We start from the raw sequence: 19960 nt of genomic DNA, 5'->3' as shown, positions 1-19960 counted from the left end.
GCCCCCCACCTTTCTAAATATTTTCTCATCTCAAACTTCAATCTGAATCCTACTTTTCATTGAAACTCATCATTTCAGAAAAATCCTAATATCTTAAAAGTCACCACACAGTATATTAGACACTAGTTTATGATAAGCTCTCAAAATCAAGCAATGCAATATTTCAATTAAAAAAAAAATAATCATGGACGTGATAAGCTCCCACTAATGGTTATAATTAATGAATGAGTGCTTTCTGGTGGGGAAGTGTTTTGGGAAGTTGTTGACCGGCTCTCTTCAATGCAATACCCAACTGGAGAGTTGCACAACTAGAAATAGGAACCTAAGAGTTTGAAAAGGTGACACACGCACTTAACAATAGCTCTTCTGTGCAGACAGAACAGGACATCAATTCAGAACAGATGGCTAGGGGAATCTGATCGCGTCCCTGTGTCACACTTTACATGGAGGACTAAGCCACAGTTTATCCTTTGAATCACTCAATTGTGAAGAACATGAAGTGAAAGGAAAAGAAGAAAACTGAGATGTTGTCACCACAGCTGACAGACAAAGGAAGTCTAGACACATCTGGATATTATGAAAGCAAAATATTTTAAACATGACTTCCAGTTCTTTCTGGAAAATATGCTTAGATGTGCTAAACTCTACTCACAAGTTATCTGAACTACAGTTTATATACAAAACAAAAACACACATCCCCCGCCCGCCCCCCAAAAAAAAAACCAACCAAAAAAACCCAAACAAAACCTACCAGAAAAAGGGGCAAATTTCTACTGGCAAAATCAAAAAGCCTGTGATAAGCAGCACAGCACATGATGGAATGAAAAAATCAAAACCAGTTCTAAGAGAACAGATTTCAACACATTATTCCAGAAAAAAGCTACTTTATCATCTTTATTATAGTTCACTGGGGAATTTTACTTCATGTTTGCTGTAACGAAGGAGGGACATCGCAGCTCTTGCAGCAGCATGACATTTCCCAAGAGACTGCTAAGGAATCTGGGGTACCCCAAAAGATATCCTACATCTGGGATCTGGGGAGCATCCTGGCATAATTCACCTCATGGTCCAGATTTTCATAAGAACCTACCATTCAAGCAGCCCTGCAACAAACCTTTTCCAGAGGAAGTATTTAAAGCTTGAATCTGCAAAGTAAAACCTTAGCAAGCTCTCATACCATCCCTGAGAAAAAGGCGTTGATAGTGGTAATTTGAAAGTGATGGGACAATTTACAAAACTCAGACTTTGTCAAAGCTATTCTGGATTTTTCCTTCCTGTCCCAAGGCAGTGAAGTGCTTGCTCTTGTATAGATACTTGCCTTTAAGATTTATAAGATAATTTGATCCTCGTGAGAACTGCAAGGATCTTCTGCAAGAAGATACTGCAACCCTGGCCTATTTCTTGCAAGATTCACATTTGAAAAATACAATTTGCTCTCTTTGAAAAAAAAAAAAAAATAGTCTGAAAGGAATACAGAGTACATATAGATCTTTCTTCATTACAGTTTCATAACAGTGTCAATATATAAAACTTGCTTTCCAATTCAATATGGAAAATAATACATCGTATTAACGTATCATCAGCTTGTTTACCGAGTTTGATTTTTCTCCACTGGAAACAACAAAGACAACTTGGAAGACATTCAGGGTAGAGGAATGAAGATGAGCATTTGGTTGGACTGACACCATGACAGCCAAGAAAAGAACACAAAACATTCCACAAATGTTTGAAGGGTGCAAACACCAAGGAGAAAAAACAAAACTTAAAAGGGAAGATGATAAACATCGGCTCACTGAGGCAGGCAAATCAGTGGCTTGGGAAGTACATCAGCAATATACACTGGCAGCAACTTAAAGCGTCGAAGTTACCTTCCCACAGCATGCTTAAGTGAGCAAACAGTCCCTCGTTCAGAGAAAAACGAGCACCACTTTTCCACCACCCAGCAAAAGCCTTCAAGCGTTCAGGGAGGACTACTCCTGTACCAAACCATTTCTTGGGAGCCAGAAATGCACATACACCATTTGGCACAAGTTCAGTTTTTCCATACTCTACACCTTCATCCATTTTTGTATTAAAAGAAAAAAGATGCTCCGGGTAGTATTCAAAACATCTTCAACATCCTGATGACTACGATCCCATAAACCCAAAGTTGTTCATGAGGACCCTATACATAAACACAAAATGCATATTCTGAAGACATGCTTATTTTACTGTTTAGACCAAAGATTTCTCAGGAGCGCTACCAACAATTGTTTCAGATTTCCCGTGCTTTCACGTTTGCATGATTTCACATCAAGCTTAAAATGTTAAATGAGATTCTGAATTTATGAAAATATAGCAGTTCAGGGAAACACACCTTAGTATCCCTCACTGCTAATTATTTCCATTATATGTGAAGAAATTATCCTGTTTTTACAGTGTTTTTTACTAAGACAGCATCTAGCATGTACAGATCAAAACCCAGGATTTAAGCATACGAACAGACTTGTGGATGTGTGATGGACAAAACAGCAGTAATGATGAAATACTTTTAGCTGCAAACAATTACGATAATTTTTATTCCATGAACTACATGACTTTGCAGGAAATTTTCCTCTTTCAGTTTGTAAATTGACACAAACAACTGGAATAACTATAAAACTATGTTCGACTTTTTTCAGCTCACTACTGGCTTGTTTCTTATACTATGCTTACCTGATTCTTGTTTTATTAGTATGTTTTACATCTTTCTCAGCAATACTTTTTCAGCCCTTTTTATTGGGTTTCAGGACATCACTGAACACTGGTGTACATTTACATCCAATGTAAATGTAAGCCTGCCTTTGGGGAAAAATTACATCAGCTATCAAAAGCCCACAGCAGATGTATCTTGAGGTCATGAACCAGATCCCTCATGCAAACAGAATGCCAAGACACTGTTTGCAACACTTAGGGTAACAACAAGAGTACTAATCCAATGGTAATAGCTTTTTCGAAAGAAAGGTGTGTCAAACTGTACTGGTGAAATAGTTGGGGTTGCGGAGCTGCTGACACCAACCTCTACAGTAGGCTGACATACTGAACACCAGTAAGTCCAAAGAGCGTTGAAGGCACATTAGTGCCCCACTAACGTGCCTTCGTTAGTATCAGCTAACTGTCCTCAGTTTTCTGCACAGCAGTTGCTGGGTCTTCTAAACTCTCTGGCAGTGTTTAAGAACCTGCCTGAAAGCAAACATGGCAAACTGCAAAACATACTGCTACGCAGAGAGGGTAGGAGATGCTCAGTGGCAATGATCTACAATTTCACCATATACAAGGAACGTATTCACCCTGAACCTGTCTATGAAATTCTCAGAGCCCTCTCCTGTGCTAAACATGTGCCATGTATGTTACCTGAATGAATGCACACAGTAATAAAATATTATTCCTTCTGGTCCATTGCACACAGAGGCTGCAATTACAACCAGCTCTCAGGTAGGTTACAAACACAAAGAAACTTGGAAGCTTGTCTTCTGTTTTCTGCAGTGGACCTTTTTTTTTTTTAATTTGCCAGCCCTACACACCCACAGAGGGGCCAGTCAAAATCTGGCTCTCAAGAATCACAGAATGGCAGGGGTTGGAAAGGACCTCTGGAGATCATCTAGCCCAAGCCCCCTGCCAGAGCAGGGTCACCCAGAGCAGGTTGCACAGGAACGCCTCCAGGCAGGTTTTGAACATCTCCAGAGACAGAGACTCCACCACCTCTCTGGGCAGCCTGTTCATTCAAGAAGAATGATACAAATATGCTATAATAAGAGCAAATTTTTATTAGGCTATCATACAAGCTTACAAGACTTCATTGTACTTTGATAACTAAAACTTTTCTGATGGACAGCTTCTTCATTTTCGCTGCAAAAAATTGGCATAACTATGCAAAACTAGTATAAGATGTTCTGAAGACCTTTGCTCTAAATTAATTATTGAGAAATGACTGAATCATTCACAACATACTTTATAATTTGCTGATGCTTAAGCCTATACATGTGGCTTTTAAAATGTCACAACACAGATCCTAAGTGAGAACATGAAATTATGGATGGCTAACTGAGCGGGGGGGGACTCACTTTCATCATTGCTTAAAAAAAAGCATTAGTTTCAAGTTCACCATTACATTTAAGACAATTCTCAAGGCACTAAAACACCTAAGATCATTTGTAATCACTTAATTTTTTGTTCCTCCACCGCAGATGCTCAAATTAATGCAGCATTTTTGTAGAATGATACCCTGAACTATTCAAGGTTTTGCTGAATTCTACAGCAAGATAAAATTGGGTATTTTGCTTGGTTGTGATCAATAGCACAATATGGTGTTTGATTCCTGGCTAATGGAGAAAATTTCCTTTCTTGCAGGGAAAGCTTGCAAAGTGTTCACCACATTTAATATTTCCTTTTCACAAATGCCTCAGAAAGTTTAACAGCTGTGTAGAGGCACACATTCGTATGACATAAAGTGTAACTATTAACAAGAAGCAAATATGCTGCAGAAGTGCCAGCTTGGGTAAAGTGAAGTGGTGCAAAACCCAAGAAAGCCATGGCAATTATTGATTTTCTACCGTGGAGATTTTTTTCCCAGCTCTGCCAATGACATCATTCCATTTAAACTTCTCATCTGTATGGACAACGAGAATAACAGTGTTTAGAACAATTCAACAACACTTCTCAAGGAGACAGGCTGAAGCGTCTTATTTTTCCTGCAACACACTTTCCAGATTCCACTCTCCTTTTACAGCAGAGAATTTTGTAGATCCTCACTCTACACATCATTTTGCAGACAACCACCTCCACTTATCTCCGTGCACATCAAGGTAATTCTACAAGATTTTCTCAGAGTAAACTAGCATGACAGACCAATGGGTGACAAAAGATAAATCAGTAGAAAAACATTACAACTGCACTTTTAGGCAGGCCATAAGGAAATATGCAATACTAAAAAATAAAGGGATATGGCATCAAGAATTAATCACATACATCTGAATTTCATCTGTTATCTACTGAAATGTTGCCAAGTCAAACAAAAAAGTTATAATTCACTCACAAGGCCAAATTCAAGCCTAGATGCCACTCGTAGAAACTGGCAGCAATGGATCTAGGACCATGTTTTCAGGATCTCTAAGACAAAGTAGCTCTGACACATCTACAAAGAAACAGAACATGCCAAGAGAAATCATTGCCACCTCCTCCATGAACTCCTTGCCTGAACAACACCAGTTTACAATTCAATTCAATCCTGTCCTAAGTGTACATGTGTTAAGACCAAGGCTTTCTTCCCTATTTACCAACTTCAGAGACCTTAGTATTATTCTCCCATCTCTTAAACACCTTCCATGAGAAATTTTTTCAACCTCTGCACCCTCCTTTACTGCTTCACAAAATTCATGACCAAAAGAAACAGCCATTCTAATGTTACAATGAAGCACCAAGACCTTAATGAGAGATGCTACTTAATAGTAAAGCATTATTTGGTTTTGATTTCAAGCATAATTTAAACCAATGGAACTGACACTTTTATTATACTGTATGACATAGCATATATATATATATAAAACAGGGGCTGTAAAAATACTGTAATATATAAAAAAAATATTCAGATCACTCCAACCAAACAGCAGTTTTACCTGGTGCTCTGTTGTCCCAGGATGGCAAATGAGTATCTTCTGTCTCACCAACACCATCTTGGAATTCAGTGACCTTTTGATGACAACTTGGTCAGAACTAATATATTTTCACATAAGCTTTCAGCTAAAGCACTCAGTCTTTCTGCAGAGGTGTTTCAGCACTACCACCACCACAAATATGACAAGTTGCAGCTTTAAAACACTCTCTAAAGAGCTTTGTAAAATTTTAATAGGCTGGTTAAAGCAGTAGATCATGCAGGATCATGTCATGATTTCCACACTACTTTCCTTTTTCCTACCTTATTAGCCTGAAAAATTGTACTAATGATGGACTAGCCAAAAAACACAGTTTCTTTTTGTTCCATTTTCAGTGAGTCTCAGAACAAACTGTTTGCTCATATCAGTTTCCAAGCAATCTGTCTAGGCATCCAAGTTTATAAACTAGAAGAACCGATCAAGCCTCCTTGCTTTTAAACATAACCAAGCCAAGAAGCTTAACAGGCCTATTAGGCTCCGTGATTTATTTCTTGACATTTCCAATAAATCATCTTTTTGTTTTTGTGACAAGACTTCAACCCTTTCCTTCCTATTCATCTATAGCAGATACCAACCAGCTGTGCTTCTGTGTGCTTCCGAAAACACACATGCGCAAATCTACTTTTTCCAGACATCACAGCAGCACAGACAGGTTGTTTCTGAGCTCAAGTTTTCATCCTATTTTTTAAGCACGGACATTAACTTCACACTAATCTAAAAAGGACCTTGTTACCACCAGCTCCACACTTAGTATTTTCCAAGTTAGCATCCATAAGCCTGCATGCATCCATTCAGATGTACTGTCATACCACAGCCAGTATGCAACACATACTGGCTGAAACTGGCAGTAAACTCCCCATACAGAGAGATTTTAGACATGCTTGCTATTCGGTTTCCATGCTTCTTGGCAATTCCCTAATACCTTTGGTTACTCTCCAGAGCAACGCTACATCTTTGCTGCTTGAAATCAAGAAAGGGTGGATCAAAGGCAAGAATAAATCTCATCTAGGGATATAAAAGAAAAGTTACTGTACCTTACTTGTTTACTTATTCTCAAAAGCACTGGGGTAAGTGCAAGATTTTCAGCTGTAGGCACTGGAAGTCACAATTTCTAAATAGCAGAAATTCTACATAGGTATAAGAGACAGGCAGAAGAGCAGTTCGTTCTGGAAACCCCAGACTACCTTACCTTGCTGATAATACTACATATTCCTTCAGCGGAAGATTTGGCTAACGGGCCACCGCTTCTGTTATGTGAGCATTCCATATCAGTAAAAATAGGAAGTCAAGACAATTCTTCAAGTAAAATAAGTTTGTTTTTTATGTTATCTACCTTTGCATTCCAGATTTAAGTTAGAGAACTGAAAATGGAAAACAGACACTGTCTTCCAATACATAAAGACACAGAGGAGGTGTGCACCACGCATATTAAAGAAAAGGACTTGATAAAGCTCATTAACATGCAAAGAGAAGACTTCCATGAGAGAAAGGTGTACATTTAACAAGAAGCATCACCAGATTTTTTTTTTTTGAGTACTTCAAGACTACTTTGAATAAGATGCGTACAAACTGTATCTCACAAAGGACCTCTGATCCCCAGCTAGGGATGAAAGGAGCAATGAGGCTACGAATCAGAAAGGTACATGGTGTTGTATTTGCATCAGAGCTCTCTATTTAAGGAATGTGACAGAAGAAACTGAGCAGCCCATTGACTTGTCACACACACAGTAGTCCATCATGTGGCACTTCCAAGGCTCAGAAGAAAACGTTAAACTTCTTCTCAAAGAAGAAAGTACAAAAAAGAAGAGGAATGTTTCTGCAGCTCAAAAATCAAACCATTGAATGAAAAAGACATTATCACAGCTACCATACTCTTCCCCCACCCCCCGCCAAGAACCGTGTTGTATGGAGATTTGTTGGATATTTTATGGCATTAGAAAATAAGTATAACCTAACTTAAAGCATCTTCATAACTGAGCAGTATCACAGGCCCCAGACACTCAATTTTGCTTTTGTCTATACACAGACAACCCCACCAGCCTGACAAAGACACTGCAGCTATAAAGCAGAGGCGGGTATTAATCTCCTTAACGATGTATGTCGTAATGCCACAATGGTGAGCAAAGTTACCAACACTAACTTTTCCTCAGAAGTCTAAGCTCATGGGACGCCATGGTCTTGCAGCCCAGGTGTGCGTTCTGAGCAGCACCACCTCCTACAAAACACAGAATCATAGAATGGTTTGGCTTGGAAGGGACCTTAAAGATCATCTAGTTCCAACCCCCCTGCCATGGGCAGGGACACCTCCCACTAGATCAGGTTGCTCAGAGCCCTGTCCAGCCTGGCCTTAAAAACTTCCAGGGTTGGGGCTTCCACCACCTCTCTGCGCAACCTGTTCCAGTGTCTCACCACCCTCATGGTGAAGAACTTCTTCCTAACGTCCAGCCTGAATCGTCCCATCTCTAGTTTTAATCCATTCCCCCTAGTCCTACTGTTACCCAACATCCTAAAAAGTCCCTCACCAGCTTTCTTGTAGGCCCCTTTAAGATACTGGTAGGCCACTATAAGGTCTCCTCGGAGCCTTCTCTTCTCCAGACTGAACAACCCCAACTCTCTCAGCCTGTCTTCATAGGAGAGGTGCTCCAGCACTCTGATCAGTTCTGGGCCCCGCTGTACAAGAGGGACATAGAAGTGCTGGAGCGTGGCCAGAGGAGAGCTACCAGGCTGGTGAGGGGTCTGGAGACCAAGTCTATGAGGAGAGACTGAGGGAGCTGGGCACGTTTAGCTTGGAGAAGAGGAGGCTGAGGGGAGACCTCATTGCCCTCCACAACTACCTGAAAGGAGGTTGGAGAGGTGGGTGTTGGCCTCTTCTCTAAAGTGAATAATGACAGGACCAGGGGAAATGGTCTGAAGTTGCAACAGGGGAGGTTTAGATTAGATATTAGGAAGAATGACTTTACTGAAAAAGTGGTCAGGCACTGGAACAGCCTGCCCAGGGAGGTGGGTTGAGTCACCATCCCTAGAGGTATTTAAGAAATGTCTAGATTTGGCACATCAGGGCATGCTCTAGTAGCAGAGACTGTAGGTTGTTTGGTTGGACTCAGTGATCTTAAGGGTCCCTTCCAACCATGAAGATTCTGTGATTCTGTGATCATCCTCGTGGCCCTTCTCTGGACATGTTCCAGCATGTCCATATCCCTCTTGTAGTAGGGGCTCCAGAATTGGATGCAGTACTCCAGGTGGGGTCTCACGAGAGTGGAGTAGAGGAGGAGAATCACCTCCCTTGACCTACTGGCCACATCTGGCATAACATCTGTTATGAACTACAAACACTTCTACACAGACCCTTTCTTTTCCCTCCAACAAGGCTGGAGGCTCGGTCCACAGCCCAGCAGCATAGACATGCCCTTGCCAAAAGGAGGCATACTCAGCTCTGTACTTTCAAAGCAGAAACCTAAGGATACTTCTTGTCTGAAGGTAATAATGACTTACAAGGGAGAGATAAATGGCAGGTGAAAGCTTTTAATGGACTCTGAGGCAAAAAAAGGCAAAAAAATTTTGACTAGTTGTTTGAGAAATAATTAGCTCCTCATGCCACATTTCCACATCTATCAACACAACCCAATCGCTCTGTCTGTAATTTAGCAGTCCAGCAGCACTATCGAGATAATTGTTCTGCAAGTGAAATCAGATCTATTCCCTGTCATACCTACCTGTCCACAGCAACACCTCGGTGATAACTGCCTGTTTTTCACATCCTTGGAAAAGAAACCGAAATACAGCAAAGACACATCCCTCTGAAATCTCTCAGTAGCGTTGTTTGTATCCCATTATTCCAGTTTTTTTATCCCCCGACACTGTAGCAGTGTGACTTTTTCTTTACTGTTTCATGGACCTGGATTCATTCAGCATTTGCTATAACAGCACAGACTAGAAATTATTGCCTTTACTGGGTATTTCCACCAGGTATTGTACAGTAATTTATCGTAACTTACTAGATACCTAAGTAAGGTGCAAAATACTTACTGCTCAGTCATATACAACAATAACTAATACATCCTTTTGGCTAAGATGCCATTTTCTAGTAGTCCCTATGAAAGTAAGAAATGGTAAAACTCACGTTTCACAGCCTTCTTGTTCATGCTGGGAGATGAAGATCTCCGAAGCAATGTCCCAGGAGTGACACCATCAAATAACATGCAAACGTCTGAAGGGGGTCTCAGCATTTAGGATATTATTTCTAATGCTAGCAGAGGATGACCTCTATGCCGAATGCCTGTTATGCACTTTTCCCGTTGGCAAGGAAAGGTACTGGGAGCTGTGTGAGCCTGCATTGTACAGCAGTGCTGCACGATGGCTTAATCTCATTACGTGATAAATAGTCTTGACACTGAATGTGCCATGTGGTGCACACTCAACTGGCTGCTTTAGTCCTTTCCTGGTGTCAGCCGAGAGCACTGCGAGCTTTGTGAGCCCCGGCTGGCAGCAGAAGCGCAAGAGGTACACATGGAAATTCAGCATATATTAAACAGCAGAGAACACGTCAGGCAACCGCACGATACTTTAAGTGCTGTGCATAAGAAACTGTGCCAAGCTCCCAAATTTACGGAGTCATCATCACAGCTGCCCCCTGCTCCTTCCCAGAAGCTTCCCTCTCCCCTTGCGCCTGGCAGAAGGCAGCATTTGAAGGGACTAACGCGGCTACTCCCATACAAAGACCCACAGACCACTGCAAAGGGCAGAGTCAATAACCATTTCTAGATGTGGTAAAGCCTACCAGTAACAGCTGACCAAATCAGGAGCTGAATCATCACAGCAAGTGACCATAATTCTTTGTAATACCAATGCTAAAACCTTGTAAATTCTTCAAAATCAGTAAAGTTAACAGAAATGAATTAATAGTTGTCTCATTACAGCATAGAATCATCACAGTGAAAATAAAAAGGGTCCTACTGTGAGCATGTTGATTTGCTGTCAATTATATCTTTGTCCTGGCACATCTTATAATACATGTAAAATATTCCTATGGTCAGGGACTAGACTATTCTTTTACAGTTGTCCACGCATGACAAACAAGCAGGACAGAAAAGGACCTCCCGATTCATTAAGCCCAGCTTCTGAAGCACCACAGGAGCCAGAAACACAGTTACTTTCAGATATTGAAAAAGCACCATCAAAACAGCTATTTTAATATTTCCCCTCACCCCCAACCCAGCAGTCCCAAGGCTACCCAGGAACTCCTTACTCTGTTAGATTTTTCTTTTCATGCCAGCACACTCATGGACAGTCTACACCCATTTACTCCTGCATTATCACCCAAAACAGTTCTGCTCCCCCCGTGATGTTTACCCACCTGACGTATTTACGCGCAGAGATTAAGGCTGCGCTCTCGTTTTCACTAGATTACACACAGCTGGGTCTAATTTTCTCTTAAGAAAAAGGAGTGAAGTATGGTTAGTTAAGTCTAGACAGCAGACATCACACACATGCCAGGTTACATGGAAAACTGAACAACCCAAAAGCACCAGGTCTCTTTTGCTTACAGACAGATACATATATTGTTTTTCCTAAGTTTTCATTACTCAAAACTACTACTTACAACATGCCTTCTTACAGCCTCTTGCCACTTACTTTCTTGCGTCCCCTGAGAGAAAAACCCAACCTAAAAAAGCCTGCTGGCATCAAGACATAGATCTCTATTTATACAAATATATGTTTTTCTAAATATAATTTATTATACATTTCTGGAGGATGAAGTTAACTGTCTCCAGTTTGAGTCCTGTACTCTCCTAGGAGAAGGGGTTTCAGCATCACACATCAAATGTTAATAATGTTTTACATTCTAATGACTTTATTAACTTTCAAAGAATTTTTACTTGAACTGTATTTAAAACACCAACTTCAAGACTTCCCACTACCATATAATGGAATTGTATTTGCTTGTTTAAAATAGCAAATAAACCTGTCTTACAGTGGATGCTAAATGATATTTTGCAGTACGTATGAACAAAATTAGACCCCAATCTTGAAACCAGTCATTGACTGGGGGAGTTTTCATGCTGAAACTTCATTTTTAGCCACACTGCAGAACTCTGTCAGAACAAGCTTTTTGACCAGGATTTTTCCTATTCACTTCTAAACTCAGCAAATTTTACACTGAAGTTACCGAGATCAAAACAATTTGAGTTCCAGCAATACTATTAAGATCCCCAATTACTACAGGCAGATTTGGACTCTCAAAGTCCATTTGCATAGCTCACATTTTAGTACACTCCCATTTAGCCCTACTGAATACAGAGCTTAAGCAGGCTCTGTACTTGCAAACATAGAGTAAGAATTCACAGTCCTTTTAAAACAAGGTACATCACAACTCCAAACTAAAAGACATTGCAAGTTTTCTCTTTCTCCAGGCAGGCCCTTTAACATTTCTCCCTCGGTTTGCTTGCTTCTTAGGAGAAATTAAAAAAAAAAAAAAAGAAAGAGAAGAAAAAAGAAACATCTGTGGGAACAGCTGCACAAATATTGCAACTGCCAGAGATAAGATTTCTTTCTAGCATCCAGGATTTCTTGTTTTGTGTTTTGCAAGACCACTTAGTAGTGGATAACCACAGTGACTAGCCATGCATCCGACGCGCAGTTTTGATCTCAAACACAGATAAGCGGTAAAAGCTCAATACAAGCCCACCATAGAGACACATAAACACACAGACGCAGAAAACAACCAGAAACACAAACCCTTCAAGGAAGTGTCCAGAGGCTCCACCATATAAAAGCTTACCCAGCAAACAGGCTGCTTACTCTAACTTCTTGTGGACAACCAAAATACCACGGTAGGTAGTTTATAATTATAAGCAGTTGTACAGCACAGCTTTTTCCTTCATCGTTATCTCATATTTAACAACAACACTAAGACGCCAAATTAGTCGGCACACTTTCCAAGACAATACTTTGGTAATTAGGCAATGATATCATTAAATAAATAGATTTCCAGAAGCCTGTCTTCATCTCCTAGATACATGTCTGCATTCACATACTTGTCCCCAAATTGCAGTGATCTGTTATGCTCAAACTGGAAGCGTTACGAATGAATTTTATCATGCTCTGTGCTATATATTGATAACTACAATTCTTATTTCCCAGACCAAGCCCAAATAGGTAAAGTGCATAAGATTAGCGCTCCATTGCAGTAATAATTAACCGAACTAAACTAGTCAGTTTTAAATACCCACGGCCGTGGTGGTGCCAACAAGATCTTGGAGCTATTGCAGAATGCAGAGCTCCTCAAGGCCTAGGGATTTACTGAAACTTTTTTTTGCCCCAAACACTGAAAGAATTACCAACCATTTTGGCCGTGGGGGGCAGTCACCACATCCAGCTGTTCCACAAAGTGGGATACGAAGAATGAGAAGCAAAGCTAATTGTCTGCAGCCTCTGCATCATTTTTCTTTCTTGAGCAACTCAAGAGGGGCCTCGAGCATACTTTAAGTCCCCCTTGACTGTAGTGCTCTCCCATTTGCTAAATAATCATTTAGTACGCTGGGTTTGTTGGAGTACAGTAGCACTTCAGCTTCTTTTCCCACCTCTACAGTGCCAGCTGTCAAGCAGGGTATGCAGAGAAAGACTCCCTACTTGAGTAAGTTCCAGCATGCTTCGGGGGGTCTGCTCCACTTGAAGTCATGTGATCCACTCTTGTGATTTATTTTCTAAATGCTCATCCTGTGCCTACACGTCCCCACAGCAATACTTGGAAAAGAGGTTGTAATCTTTAGAAATCAAAAGCACAACGATTCATCACAACTTGCTTTGCAATGTTAGCTCTTATCCTTCATTATGTCTACACATGTCCAACCGAAGAAGGCAAGCCTTCACATATAGCAATGGTCTGTTGTGGCCGTTCAGGTCCTTTCCATCTAGTCACAAACAGACTATCAGATGGGGTTTTATCCCCTACGTAATTAACATCCAAACAAAGAGGGTCAAAACTGAACAAATGGATGGCTACAATGGGATGGAAAGAGTCCACTCAGCCCAGCATCCTATCTCCAACTGTGACTGAAGCAAAACCTCAGGGACAAGTGGCATAACTAAGACAGGCACGCAACAACACTTTCAGCTAGCGACACCTTAAAACTGAGTTTTCCCTTTACTAACCACAACATTTTCTGCCACGTACTTGTGCATCATACTTACACCTTATTTACATCTTGTGCACAGGACTACCTCCTTTCATTTGTTTTGAGCCTGCCACTGTCACTCCTGGATACACCCTGGCATTCCTGTACTGGAAAATAAGGGAAGAACTGGCCTCTGCTCACCCTTTCCCTGCCACCCGTTAATGCAGTTTTCTCAGTCATCTCATCTCCAGGCTGAAAAAGAGAGTTCCTTCCTGCTTCACTGTTTCTTGGTCAGAAGCTGTGCTGTGTCCTTGACCATTCTTGTCGCCCTTTTAAAAACCTTTTCCAGCTTAAGCTGCAAATTACTACCACTTTCTGGCAGCAAGGGACTCCCCTGGTGTCACCGTTATCCTTCTTCACATTTTTCTTCTCACAACGGAGGATGTGGTAGCTGGGGGAGGTTAAAGAAACAGCTAGAAAGGCAGCTTTGGACAATCCAGGATGCTGCTGCTGGAGCTGAGGTCAGGTCATTTGAGTAAGGATTAACTGGAAGGCTACTTGCTCTGCCTACTGAAGGATCACTTTACCTCCTTGCAAAACAGGGAAATAGCTCAAAATATGGAAATAGCCAACACATTTTGGCCCAGCCCACACTAATCCAGAAAAAAGCATGTTTGGTCCTCCCAATTAGTGGCACCTAGAGAGATCTTACTGCCTCCCATACACAGGCAAATAATTGCTGGGCTTTTGCATTTTACTTTTTAGAACACTTCATGATTGTTCAATTTGGCAGGCCAAGAACACCAGTCCAGTTAAAATTTAAGCTGCTCTAAGAGCAAAGGCAGATGGGGGAAAAGGACGACAGGGATACACCAGGTACTCCTTGGAAGTAACAGACATGAAAGATGTCTTTGCTAAAGAGCTACTAATCATAATTGCTATTGTACAAAATTGCACAGAACTAAATATAGGAAAATGAAAGGTATTTTATGACAAGAAACTATATAAACATTGCCAAGGAATTTAACACAGAATTAACAAGGAATTAAAATTCAGTGTTGCTGAAGTTTGTCTCATTGAGCCACAGAGCATGAAAGCCTCTCCAAACTAACCAGTGCAACAGTAAACAACAGAAGTTTGTTAAAGTTAAAAGTACTGAGCTCACGTGCTCCTTCAAGGCCTCCGGGCTTGGTGGCACTTGACATTTTCACTAGGAAAAAAATGAAAGAAGAGCCGAGCCAGGCAGACAAAATTAATTCAAATAGTTAACAGATAAGTCATAAACCATGACTGTAAACAAAAAAGCATCATACTGCAGGTGGTTTCTAGTCTCAGGGGAACTATCTTATTTTGCAGTTTAGCCAATGACTTGGAAGGAAAAAGGAAGAAAAAAAAAAAGATCATGACTGAAAAACTGTGCAGGTGACAAGTACCAAGGAAACCGTTAATCACAAAGAGGAAAGATGACTGACAGACAGCTGTCTGTGCACCAGCCTGCGTGTTCTTGCTCAGCAGGCACACAAAGTGTGAAGAACTGACAGTACCTGAGAGCATCCTCCTGAAGGAAAAACCGAGGTCCCTGTTTAACACAACAGCCCCATCTCTACTGTCATCACAAGACTAACAAGAAAAAAGAAAGTATAAAGATCATTGTGTCTCTGGATTTTACAGGACTGCACCTTAAGTATTACCTCCAGCACCGGCACTCAAACATTTAAGAAGCATTTTGGAAAACTGAAAACCATTTTAAAAAATTTGGCGTAATTAAAGAATGTGAGAATGGAATGAAGGAACTTTATTTTCCACTTTCACAAAGAGAAGGTAAAGAATAAGATATAAGATAGTAACTCTAGAGGGAGCGGAAATTTGGCTAGAGAAGGCTATTAAACATACAAAGAGCTAATAAGAACCAGAGATAACAAAGCTGGTCGTTAAAGACAGTCAAATGAAACAAGCAGTAAAGCACATAATTTGAGACTGATGATAATTACACCAAGTGAATACATTGCAGATCATTGAGAGTCTATGAAGTGACTTTCTGTTCGCAAAACAGGATATTTCTTGAGAATAAGTGATCTAGCTTATAATGGAAGCTAATCAAGGACCCTTATGGTTCATTTTGGATTCATAATCAATTAAATACAAAATAAATTTCCAGCTTCACTCCAGTCCCTACCACCAACACTTCAACACTTTGATCACCCAAACGTAACTGGCAAAATGGTGAAGTAGAAGTCAGGAAATGTACAAGAAGCTGCAGACTAGGAAGAAGTTTCTTGGCACGCAGCTCCTCACACCAAGATCAGCTACCTACAGACTGACTGCCACAGCTGGCTGGCGGGCACATCCCAGGGGTACCTACTGAAAGTGAAGATGAAAAAAATATGAGGCTTGGGAGACATCAGCTGCTGGCTGTCCTACTGAGCTTGGGGCACCACAGGGACCAAAGCGAGCTGCTTTCTAACACCATCCAGCCGCTTCTGGGAGCTCACACACAGCGCCCTGGCAAGGCAGCCTCTCCCGGCTCCCACAGTACCGCTGCTGCCGAAGGTGTGTGCCCTCCTGCTGCCGTGAGGCTGGGATTTCAGCATCATTTGATTACATCTCTGCAGATGAAGAGTCTTTATCTGTCTCAACACAGGGCTTGTTGATATCTGCTATGCGGCCGAAGCTAAAAGTACAACACTCATCTTTGAGATGTCTGGTATTTTCATACCCTTTTGAGTGCTATAGAACTGAGGCACCTTTTCTCCTGCAATTAAAAAAAAAAGGCAACCTAATCAAGGTTTTCTAAATAAATGCTGGCAACAACTATAAAAAATAATTCTAACTTGAAATCCTTGCTTTTAGCACAATAATAGAAACTAACATAGACTAAATCTTACCACTAGCACTTTCTGCAATCTTGCATGCAGGAAGAGAATCTAAGTGAAAATTTGTCCTCAATTGTCTTCTTAAGTTTCTCTTCTTCCCAAGAGTGGCAATGGAGTAATAAAAAGCAGTGTGTTTCCTTATCGTCCAACAATTTCAGCCACTCATCTTACCTGGAGCCCTCAACATTACAGAAAGCCAAGTTCCAGACAGTGAACAAAGAAAACCTATGCCAGTGTTTTTCTTGTTTTAGAATGCCAGGAGAAGACAACCTTTTCTTTTTATTCCTGGCTGAAAGCTGACATACAGTTCATTCACCCACAAGACTGTTTACAACACAAATGCCACCCCAATATGATAAAGTGTTGCGCTCTGTTCCAGGAGGTTATTTAATAAAAGAAAAAATCATGTCAAGCGCTCCCTCTGCCCAATATAGATAAAGGCAGTAAGTAATAGCCCCAGGAATAAAGCATACTTCCAACGGCCATCAGGTCACAATAAACACCAAATAGCCTGCCGAGAAGACAGCTAAAGGTAATAGGATGCAAATCACTTCAAAACACCCACCATGAATTTCAACTTGACCTTTTTTTTTTCCCCACTTGGTGTGTTTAAAAAAAATCAGATATTGAATCAAGCAGCAAGAGATGAAAAGGTCCTGAGAGATGTTTGTGTGCTGTAGCTGGACATGGGGCTCGCAGGGGTTTTCTATTCTAGTTACTTCTGAAGACATGACCTTATCAGGAGTTCAAACTATTACTTGCGAGGCAATTTCCTTTAAGGGATCTTCATTTCTAGCTTTCTAAACTCCATCTTCAGAAAACTGAACCTAGCTATAGGACCACTAACAAAAGCAATCTTCGTGCCCCAGGCTGCAAACACAGGAATAACCCCCAGCCTCCCTCTAACTTGCGCCCAGAAGCACATTGCCATACAGTGCAAAGAAGTTGCGCCTTCCATACAGAATCATGTTGTTGGCTGAATTTTCTACACGGCTTTACATTTTTTACTCAATGTGGGGCTTTTTTTTTGAGGGGGTGGGCACACTATTTATTCCAAACTAAACTTACCTAGTTCCATTAAAGAATGAAAGCCAGGTAAAGAACAAGAGAAGAAAAAAAGCAGCTGAGAGACAGGACAACAATCGAAGAAGAGGCAGACAAACAACTTTAGACACTATGCACAAAGAAACCTGAGTTCTAAGCACATTTATTTTTAAGACAAGTCACTGTATCACGTACTAGAAGATGCCTTTTGCAATAACAAAACCTGCCACAACATGAAAATTTCATGGGACTGGAAACACGCACTTGACTCTCAGTCCTTCCTTCTCTCTACCTCTGCTTGTAACTTTGCATGCCTTGTGTGAGTATGAGATGCCACTTAAATGATTTTTGGCTAGGACAAGATGCTTTGCCCTTGTATTAATAAATCCCCTTCCCTTAATTCTTACCTCATGGGAAATCCTTTTCCCTTGAACATACCGAAGTTATTGTCACCTTCCAGGTACAGAACTACTCTGCAACCGTAAAACTTAACCTAACAGCATCTTAATACCTGCTGATCTAATAAGAGTTATCACCCTCTCCCAGCAACCATGCTACTTAACACAGACAAACAGAATCCAGATTAATATTAGACAAATTCAGTGTTATGAAGTCACTATGCTACAAAGGCAATTAATTTGGTTTCTTATTTCTACCTGTACAGGAGAAGGATACCTATCTGTTTATTTCCAGTCATCTGTTGTAAAAACGTTTCTAACACCAAAACCGGATTATCTACTACTCTCCACTCTGCTGAAAGAAGAAAACCCCCAAACTGACAGCATACATGCACGTTACTGATAATAAAGACAGAGAGATAAATATTCCATACAAGCCCAATGGAGGGAAAAAAAGAGAAGACAATTACTCCCTTATCTTAAAAAGAAATCCACTGAAGATTCCCTAACTCTTTTGTGATTACAATCAAAGTCCTTACTGTAAAGCCTGTCATAGCGAGGACCCTATCTCTGAAAAGCTGCTACAGATATCTGCGTAGAAGGAGGAAGAATTTAAGACAACCATCGCAAACCAAAAGATGAACATTAACATGGAGATTGCAAAAAGCACAAAGGGCTGTTACTTATATTTAAGCCAACAAGTAGTCAGCCGACATATACTCTGCTCGTACCCCTAAAACCAACAAAAAGGAAGCCTGTTATGAAGTATTTAACATTGTTAAGAAACAACAGCACACAAAAACACTTAAAGATGCCTACACGCACACACACCCTGCAGACAAAACTGCCGTAACACACACAGACAGCTGCTGCCACCGCTTCCTGGTCTGCAGCAATTATTTGTCCGGCAAAGACCACACTGGTTTGCTACCAAGATGAAAATCGCGTCGATGCCACCTACCCTGTTTTTAGCCGCAGTGCCGATCCCGTCCAGCGAGAGTTCGAAACTGCCCCGCACCGGGACTCCCACCTTCCCCAAGCAGGGTCGATGTTCTCACTCATAAACGCGCTGCCTTCTCAAGACGAATTCGGAAACGGTGACAGCTCGTTTCAGCTTGACTGCACTTGGAAGTTTCTTTTCCTCCCCCCCCCTCCTTCGCCCAGACGGCCCGGGCACAGGCGGGGCTGCCGCCCCCCCCGGGAGCGCCGCGCTCCCACCCCGCGTCCTCCAGAAATCCCAGCCGGCGCGCCGAGAGCAGCCCAAGAAGTTAGAAAGAGTGACTCTGTGTGCATGGATGTGTAAATATCCAGCAGGAGAGGCTGGAACGGCCTTCCAGGGCCAGCCCTCAGACTCAGCCCCGGGTTTCAGATTTCACGGGCAGCTGGCAGCTCCGGAGCCGCCAGCGGCACTGCTGCCGCGCCGGGGAGGAACCCGGCTCCCTTCCCAGACATCTCTGGAAATCCCGGCCACACGGCACCCGCCGCCCCGACAGCGCCTGCAGACCCTCCGTGGGCCGTTCCGCCCCGCTTCGGAGCGGGGTCCGCGCTCTCCCGGCGCCGCCGCCGCGCGCTCATTCCTCACGGCGACACCGCCGGCTTCTGCCGGAGACCTGACCCGGGCTGCAGCAGCCCCATCGTGCCCTCGGGACAAGGGGCTCCTCTCCCGCAGCACACGCAGGAGACGGCCACCAGCTGGCACAGAGACACCCTGTGATCCTACGCAGATTTCTGCCGCTCCCCCCTCCTCCTTTCTGTTTCTGCCTGTGATATGCCTCTTCAGACAACTAAACACAGACTAAGCGGCCTTGGCTCACCTACGTTCAACAGCCTGCATCTCTGCAACTCAGTACGATGGTCTGTTG

General features: G+C 41.9%; 1 protein-coding gene across 2 annotated transcripts in view; it reads right to left on the bottom strand.

Annotated features, from left to right (window-relative positions):
• ARHGAP24 (Rho GTPase activating protein 24) overlaps positions 1-19467 on the bottom strand; it is a 225790-nt gene extending 206323 nt beyond the window's left edge. The window contains exon 1 of one of the 2 annotated variants that reach the window (XM_054202154.1): positions 19060-19467. The gene's annotated coding sequence lies outside the window, so the exon portion shown is untranslated. The remainder of the gene's footprint in view (positions 1-19059) is intronic. The other variant, XM_054202153.1, reaches the window with a different exon arrangement.
• Between the last annotated feature and the right edge of the window lie 493 nt (positions 19468-19960).

This window comes from Rissa tridactyla, chromosome 5 (assembly GCF_028500815.1).
Source record: "Rissa tridactyla isolate bRisTri1 chromosome 5, bRisTri1.patW.cur.20221130, whole genome shotgun sequence".
Lineage (NCBI taxonomy): Eukaryota > Metazoa > Chordata > Aves > Charadriiformes > Laridae > Rissa > Rissa tridactyla.
Note: the sequence above shows the minus strand (reverse complement) of the source record. Positions and strands in the feature narration are given on the sequence as shown.